The sequence below is a fragment of the Schistocerca cancellata genome, chromosome 6 (assembly GCF_023864275.1).
Source record: "Schistocerca cancellata isolate TAMUIC-IGC-003103 chromosome 6, iqSchCanc2.1, whole genome shotgun sequence".
Taxonomy (NCBI): domain Eukaryota; kingdom Metazoa; phylum Arthropoda; class Insecta; order Orthoptera; family Acrididae; genus Schistocerca; species Schistocerca cancellata.
In genome coordinates, this window is record NC_064631.1 from 387,904,504 (window position 1) to 387,913,368 (window position 8,865).

Genomic DNA, 8,865 nt, shown 5'->3' on the forward strand with positions numbered 1-8,865 from the left:
AGTCTGCCATAAATTGCCGAAGTAATGTCTGAAACTGTAAAAAACAACAACTGCATAATATGCATTAGAGACTTTCCCAAATTCTATGTCTTCTGCGTTCTCTTCTCTAGCCTCTTTCCAGCAGTTCATTACACAAACTGCCACAACCACAACTGCCACATCCTCACCTGCCACTACCTCACATGCCAGGGAAGTATGCCACCTCTATAAAGTTAATCTTATCAATCTAAAAGAAACATTCACGAATCGCAGTATGAACCCTCTGACTATAAAAATGAACCAAACATGACTTAACTGTACGGCTATTACATTAAAGCCTGTGCATAAACAGTTTTAGTCAAATATGTGTATCATCCGTCATCTGCAATATCAAATAATTCATACTAAGTCATGGGCTAACATCTTCGAGGTTTCTGTATAACGATATTACTTCCAAGTTCATTTTACATTAGAACAGGCATTTCTTAACATGTAATCAGTCAAATTGGAAGTAAGCAGGAACTGAACTATTTGATTACAAGTATGGCGCGGAGGGAAACTAGCTGTAAATATTTATACAAACGGATCCTGTATCAATTTACTGTTGGAAAAGTTATGGTGAATTGGAATTATAGTTGTTTAGATCGGAAGAGTAAGTTCACAGCTGACTAAAGGTAGCTAAACATTCTGAAGATGAATGTCTCGTGGGCCATTGATATACACTGATCAGCCAGAACGTTATGACCACCTAGCTAATAGATGGTACGTCCACCTTTGGCACGTATAACAGCGGTACCGCGTCTTGGCATGGAAGCAATCAGGCCTTTGTAGGTCGCTGGAGGGAGTTAGCACCACATCTGCACACAAAAATCACCTAATTCCTGTAAATTCTGATGACGGGGTTGATGAGCTCTGACGCCACGTTTAATGACGTCCCAGACGTGTTCGATCGGGTTCAGATCTGGCAAGTTGGTGGGGGGGGGGGGGCAACAAATCAATCCAAGCTCACCACTGTGTTACTCGAACCACTTCATCAGACTCCTGGCCTTGCGATATGACGCATTATCTTGTTGAAAAATGCCTGTGCCATCGGCAAAAGTGTTTGTCATGAAAGGGAGAACGTGGCCTGCAAACAGTGTACGATACTCGTAGGTTGTCATGGTGCCTTACACGAGCTCCAGTGGACCCATGGATGCCCAAGTAAATTTTCCCCAGAGTATAAAGCAGTCGCTGCTAGATTGCCTCTGTATCCCAGGACTGGTGTAAAGGAGCTGTTGCCCCGGAAGATGACGGTTTCGAGCCCTCCCATCGGCATGAAGAAGAAGATATAGGGATTCGCAAGCCCATGCAACGCTTTGCACTGCGGCAACGTCCAATGCCGATGGTCACGTGCTCATTTCAGTCATTAGTGTAAGCTTGGACGGTCGGTTGCGGAGCCCACTCGTTAGGAAAGTCCAGTGCAGTGTGTTTTCAGACACACTTGCTCACTGCCGAGCATGAAACTCTGATGGTAGTCCCGTCACAGTTTGTCGCCTGTACTGTTTTACTAGTCTGCCCAGCCTACGACGTCCGACATCCGTAATGAGGGGTGGCCGCCCAACACCACGGCGTCTGGAAGTGGTTTCATCCTGGTTTCGCCATGTGTTGAAGACACTCACCACACCGCTCCTCGAAAACCAGACAAGTCATGTAGTTTCTGAAATGTTCGTGCCGAACCTCTGGGCTATCACAATCTGCCCTCGGACAACTCAGGTAGATCGTGCGTCTTCCCATTCTATAATGGACAGCACTGTCACTGGTACTACATCCATCGTGCGTTTTACTGACTATCAACCATCCCTCGCCAGATGACGCTGCTATCGCCTGGACGGATTCATATCGATAGTAGGACGGTGGTCATAATGTTCTGGCGGATCGGTATATATTCATTCTATTACTCACTTGTGAGCTTATACCTCAAGCTTGCCGGCATAAAAAACAAAAGTGGTATTCCTGCTTATCAGAGAAACAATTGTAAATTTATTAATACCGTCACAATCGGCTGTTTCAGTAACTAAAGCAATAAATAGTATTTTATATATGAAGACAGTAACTGTTCTAGAAAGAACAGAATACTGTTGATGACCGTGCAGCTTTTCCCTGGAATAAATGATGACTAACTGAAACCCTCAGCTGCCGACAGGTGTTGTTGATATACCTCGTGGACAGTTGGGAATGTGAGTCTCACGGGAAGCGTGCAAGGGATAAGTCCCTGCAGTCGCGCTATTGATCTGTGTCCTCGGTGGCTCAGATGGATAGAGCGTTTGCCATGTAAGCAGGAGATCCCGGGTTCGAGTCCCGGTCGGGGCACACATTTCCAGCTGTCCACATCGAGGTATATCAACAACACCTGTCGGCAGCTGAGGATTTCAGTTAGTAGTATTTTAGACCAGTAGTATATACACATTTACCTGTTTCACTTAACGGGATAGAGTTCCCCTGCGTTACTTTTCCCGTTGTAGCTGCGAGTGGTCTTCTGAAAATAGCACGTTGAGCAGCGTGAGTCGAATACGTCGCTGACAGTGGGCAGCGGGCAGCGGGCAGCGTATAGCGGGCAGCTCGCTAACCTTATCTTGCATCATGAAGGCGACACGCCAGCTCGCTGATTCATTGCAGTGGACGGCGCGTATCACTCGCTATCGCGCTGCCAGTTTTATTAAGTCAGCCAGTTCACTAGGTGGGGCACACTCCCAGGAAAAAGCTTACACGGATTTTACTTAGCAACCGGAAGTTATCGTGGTTATCAGTAACAGCTAAATGACGTACCTTGGCCGGGTAAGTGCATTAACTCATTCATTTTGTCTCTCACTGGACTGAACTTACTCTTATTAATAGGTGACCTAAGTGGCACACCTGTAACATAGCTGACGTCAGAAGGGGCCTTTCTCTGTAGCCTTAGTCGCTAGAAAGTCACAGTACACAGAAAACTTTTGGCTATTTTTACTCGTCGGAAAATGGAAAGGTGGTCAGTGGTTTCGTATTACCTGACTGTTAGCCAGAGTACTCGCAAATCCCTTTGCAGTGGTTCAAGGGTGAAAACATGTTTCACACGGCCTTCTTTATTTTCTCCGCAGACTTTGTAGTCAAGGTAGCTACATCCTGGATACATCATACTGAAAACAGAAGACCACTTTAGCTCTGAGACCTTTATTTAAGGGCACGACCAGCTGCGCAGCATTTTAGGTGCACCATCAAGTGCAATCTGTACAAATTGATAGACAAAAACTCGTTAAAGGCAAGAAAACTTAACTAAAATGAGAAGTGTATACGGGATGAACATACTCATAAAATGATTTGTTTCATCTATTTCTATTTTAAATTTACAGTCCTTTGGTTGTATTAGTGTTCAGTTTGACTATTCTCCGGCGGATTTCATATCAGATTTTCAAGTGAAACTATGCAGATGATTAAAACACCTGTGTTATGAAACATGTGTGTCGCTGTACTACAGATATAAGAAGGATGTAACCTAATGCAGCACATAACCTATGCTGCTGGCGTCACATATGTTCAGGGATCTCGAGTTTGACGAATTCACATTTCCACCAGCGGCTGTACAAATATTGGTAATGGAATATTGGAAGGAAGATCGGGTCTTAATGCCTCATCGACGGTCAGGTGATTAAAGACGCAAAGGGGACATCAATTGGAAAGACAGTCGGCCATATCCTTTTCACAAGAACCGTGACAGCATCTGCTTTCAGATGTTAACGGAAACGTAGAAGATCTAAACGTGACTGGTAGAGCAGGGATTTTAACTCCGCTCTTCCCGAACGACGCATCATTACCTTTAGTCGCTGCGCCGGATTGCTCGGTCAGACATCCATAGGCATTTCAGAAATGAATTTTGAGGTCGCCCACAGTATTTTTTTCTTAAGGAACATACGCTTTATAAACCATAGTTTATGAGAGAAGCGTACTGGTCATGTTGCGCAAAACATAGTAGATAGATCTAAGTCAGTTAATTGTTGCATCACATCCGAGTCAATAGTTTGCCTTATTAGCCGCTGTCGTCATTGTCTGCGCGAAGAGCGGTTACTACGAATAGTTTGGAGGCACTCTCAGTTATGTGAACTGCTTAGGTGAGTGGGTATGAAAAAAATTCTCATCGTTTCTGCAAACATTGTTTTCCTAACAATTGTTCGTATCACTGTACCTAAGCAGCATTTCTTCGATGCCTTCGACAACCGGCAGTCTTCCTCTTAAGCATGTTGTAAGAGAAACGAATTTAGAGGACGCTGGGACTGAAAGACTTATTAATCCACCCGTTGTGTGGAGCGTACAGTGCAGGCAGTATGACACAAAATCTTGTACTCATACTGAATTTGTGCAATGATTATTTCCCCAAAATTTTAATTCTCCTTTTCGCAAGAACCATTATTCTATACTCAACAACATTCCTAGTTTTCTGTGAGGTGTGCATACATAAATGGAATAAATCAGAATGTTTTTGGATACAAAATAATTTATTAAAATAATGAGAATTACCTCATGAGGCTGCTTCTAATTGAAATGGCGTCTTGGTCAGCAAATTTCCGTACGATGGCTACAACATACCAGAAACTTACACCCTCAGAAACATTTTCCACTAGATCACAATAGAAATTAGGAACCTGGGGCCAGAGTTATGAAGATTGCCTATCGTGTAAATACACAGACCGGAGAATCATTCCAGGCACTGGTGTCGTCCATGACAGAAAAAGCGAAAAGGTCGGACAGGAGAGCCTTGTGCACAGGCAGCCGTGTAACAGGGGCAGGCGTGTACCACAAGCGGCCCTGTAACAGGGGCAGGCGTGTACCACAGGCAGCTATGTAACAGGCGCAGGCGGGTACCACAGGCAGCCGTGTAACAGGGCAGCCGTCCACTGCACTGGCGCCCGGCCAGCGCTGCCAGCGCCGATGGCCGCCGCTTCCGAGTTTGTGGCGCACGCCTCAGCCCACAAAGGCCATTTTTTAGTCCTCGCCGCTGCCGGAAACAAATTTATGGCCGCGAGACGTGAAATAACGAATGGTTATTGCAGTATGCTCACAGTACTGAATTACACTCGAATTCCTGTTGTACAGGCACATAGGAGAAATGAGTTGTCGACAAGCCAGTGACCTGATAGAATGGTAAACTTTGACGTATTTCTGGGCGAATTCCAATCACATATTAGTATCCTAAAGGGGTCTTCCTGTATGAATAAAACAAACGGGAATATTCATGGTCAACGTAGCCAAATAATACGAAAAGAGTTTACTATTCCAGCCCGAGGCAGAAACTATTTTAAGGGAGGATAGGTCGAACCACTTCCACAGTGTTTCTCTCGAGGAATCTCATGACTATATTATCCTCTATGAATCTTTTGTTAAAGCTGAAAAACCGAGTTCGCGTACAAGATGACAAATGCTTTTAAATTATCCATCAAATAACGTTTCCTCGATGTGTAACTGCGACGCCACATCCGCGGTAAGGGATGTGGGAAACCTACGTGTGCGCTCTTGATAGACCATTATCAAAGAATGAAACATTCAATAATCAAAAATCAGTACATATCATTGCTAATTCTGGAACAGTTTTTAACGACTGACCCACTGGTGTACTTGTTATCACGTTATCAGTTTTGTTTCCGAGGTCCTCCAGTATTACGTGACAATAACCTCCTGACAGGACATCCAGAGAGAAGAGAGACTGTCACAGATACCTGACATACTGTGTCAGAATATAAATTATTTTAAGTGGAATCGATTATGTGCTAAGGAAAGAGGCTGCCGTTAAATTACGACAAAAATTCAAACAGCTCTTTTTCTTTCTAGAGGAGGCGGAGTGCTACAAAAATGACTGTGTTTCGACGGGTGGAGTCAAGAAATGAGGGGAAAGCTCTGTGGATAATAGATGGTACGTAGAAGTATCAGCGGTCCACCCCTGCCAGTGTTTGGTCCTAGCCCATATTTTTGAGATCGGCAGCACGTCAATGTGCCGACCATCAAAAGTCATAAACTATAGAGCTACTTCAGCCTCCGTTTGCCAATTTCTCTTCAAAGCAGCGGATGCAGCACAGCGGCTCCACACACACGTGTTACACTCTGGACGATTTCCTCCTTCAATCAGACTAATGTTTGCTTCCTCATTACCTTGAGCAGAAGGAAAGATTTTCAATAGCTTACAGGCACCATCGTTTACAATCATCAAGCGTGAGAATGTTGCGCTCTTGCAGTGTGAAGACATACGTAGCTTTGTGGGACGCCAGCATCGCAACCACTCCTTGTAGTCGCTTCGGTCGCTAAGCCACGGTTTCGGATCTCTCTGTAATATGTTAGGTTTCTCGTGTCATTTGAATTCCCTTCTGAATTTTAAATTCCAATCGTTGTTTACGTTCATTTCATAATTACATAGATCCCTGCTGTCATTGGTTACTATCTTTGTATTTCACATTATGTCAGTAGCTAATTTTGCCAGCAAAGGCTGCTCTCGCCTGTATGTTTTTTAACATTCACCGTTTGTCATTGCAGATGTGTTCCCTGTGCTCTTTCCTCACTCTGGTATTTAAGTGGGATTCTTTACAAGTAGGAACAATGCTGATAGTTATCCACCCTCAGCACTGAATTACTTATTCATTAAAATTCCTGGCAGTTTACAAATCTAGGCCCAAAACACAAAGCCAGTTGACACAACTTGAGAACTTTGATGCGACCGTTTACGCCCGGTTGTGAAAGAAAATCGTTTCGTTCTTTTTTGTATATTCCTACTTCATCACTACCTCGCCGAGTGAGGTGACGCAGTGGTTGGCACACTGAACTCGCATTCGGGAGGACGACGGTTCAATCCCCCGTCCAGCCATCCTGATTTAATTTTCCGTGATTTCCCTAAATCGCTCCACGTAAATGCCGGGATGGTTCCTTTGAAAGGGCACGGCCGACTTCCTCCTGCCCCGTCCTTCCCAACTCCGAGACCGATGACCTCGCTCTCTGGTCTGCTCCCTCAAAACATCCCAACCCCCACAACCTCCGTCAGCCGTCAGACATTATTTCGGTTCTTCGTGCATAAGGATGACCTGAAAAATTCACATAGATCAAAACGTGATTGATGCGTTTTTATGTAAAAAGGAAGAAAGAATATTTCCAGTAATAACTTCAAGGAGTACCTTGTGTTATTCACCTCCGACTACAGAGTCATTCTCATCCTAAGCCCATCTTTAAAAAGAGCGAAAAACCGTAGCAAATTTAAGGCACAGCTTTTTATGTTAGTATAAAGAATACTGTTACAAGTGCGCTCACAAAATACATCAGGTGGGTTAGACGGTACGAGTCACAAACGTAGTGCAATATTTTTCTGTAGACTTCTGAGACTCTGGAGCACATTTCTTGGAACTCTGTGCTGTCCTGGAGACGCCTTAGTAAGTTCAAAGCGATGCTTGGTTCTCATCAAGCGTTAAGGAACTTGGGGGACAGGGAGAGGGGTACATTACCTAGCATACCATCAATCGGGTTGCCAGAGACATGTCTCCACCTAACGGTCTGTCTTAATATTATGAGGCCTCAAGGAATTTTGATAGACGCAAATGCTGTGCTTCTGTTCCTTACTTTCAGTTTGCTAGTTTTTGGAGCTGTCCCTACCCGAAGTGTGGGGTAGGCGGTATATCGCTCAAAGGAAGTTGACCGATTTCGATGGTGATAACTGCCGAGCGATTCGATGGCAATTTCTTTGCACTTTCTGTGTCTTTAGATTTATGCTTGTCGCCTCCCAAAAAGATAAGAACCTCGAAAGCCTCACAGTAATCTGGGAGGTGAAATCCCTTGATTAATTTCTAATGGGAGTGAATCGGGGCTCGTCAGTGGTTAGGTATTTTTAGCTGAAACCTGGAACTTTTTTCTATCCACCTACTCTCAACTGTTTTGACTAGTACACTGGTATCGCTGTACCGACAATGTGTATGTCGTTGTTAAAATAGCAGTCGCAATGGTGACACAATGAACAGTGGCTTACAAAGTATGCTGGTTAGTGGCTCCTGCTTTAATTCTCTGATCTTTATGAAAGCGTATATTATCTGTTATGCCTTGACGGCTGTGCTGCAGCTGAGCAGTGCACTGAACGACAGAGTTTGCCTGACAACGACCAGGTGGCAGGCATAAAACTACCGCAGTTGGACGTCGAACGATGACAATGTCACTTCTCTGAACAATTTTGAAACTTTTTAAAAAGATTGCTAAAGGTGTTGTGTTTCAGAGTACTCAACACTAGCATAAACATGCTCTTCTCTTTTCACTCTACAAATGTATAAGCATAATTAAAAGAAAAACATTCAGTGAGAGTAAAATTATTTACAAACAGTATGGTAAAACATCGTTACTGTTATCGATACCTGAAAATTGACAGCAATTAGTTACCCAGTAACTCTTATTGTTTATTCCTCTAATTTTCTATCAGAACTGGTACTGCTAAACTCTCTGCTAATTCTAAAAAACTGATTGTTGCACACTTCTCTGCTGAAGTATAGGTACTAGCGGCGTACGATATTCCAAACGACAATGTCGGCTAACAGTGAAATAAATATCAGCGAAAGGAAGTGAAGATACTTCCAGTGTTGAGTTTCTTCAGGTTTTAGTTAAGTAACAAACATTCATTATTTCCTTAGTTACGTTTTCCATACAAATAAGATTAAATTATATGACACAGTACACAAATTCTTTTTCATGTATAAGGCAGTCTCAGGCTCACTTTGCACATCCTTCCATCAAAAACAGTATTGTTGCGGAAACATCTTCTCGCAATCTTCTGGAAGCTTCTCAATTACAGGAGATGTAAGTAAGGTTCGGAGACACGCGATCAAATAAAGTAGATTGGTAATTTCTGAAATGACGGAGGGA

At 43.6% G+C, this 8,865-nt stretch overlaps 1 non-coding gene across 1 annotated transcript; it reads left to right on the forward strand.

The window, feature by feature from the left end:
* The first annotated feature begins 2,254 nt into the window (after positions 1 to 2,254).
* Positions 2,255 to 2,328, forward strand: Trnat-ugu (transfer RNA threonine (anticodon UGU)). Its single transcript has one exon. It is a non-coding gene; the product is annotated as a tRNA-Thr (tRNA).
* Positions 2,329 to 8,865: the final 6,537 nt, after the last annotated feature.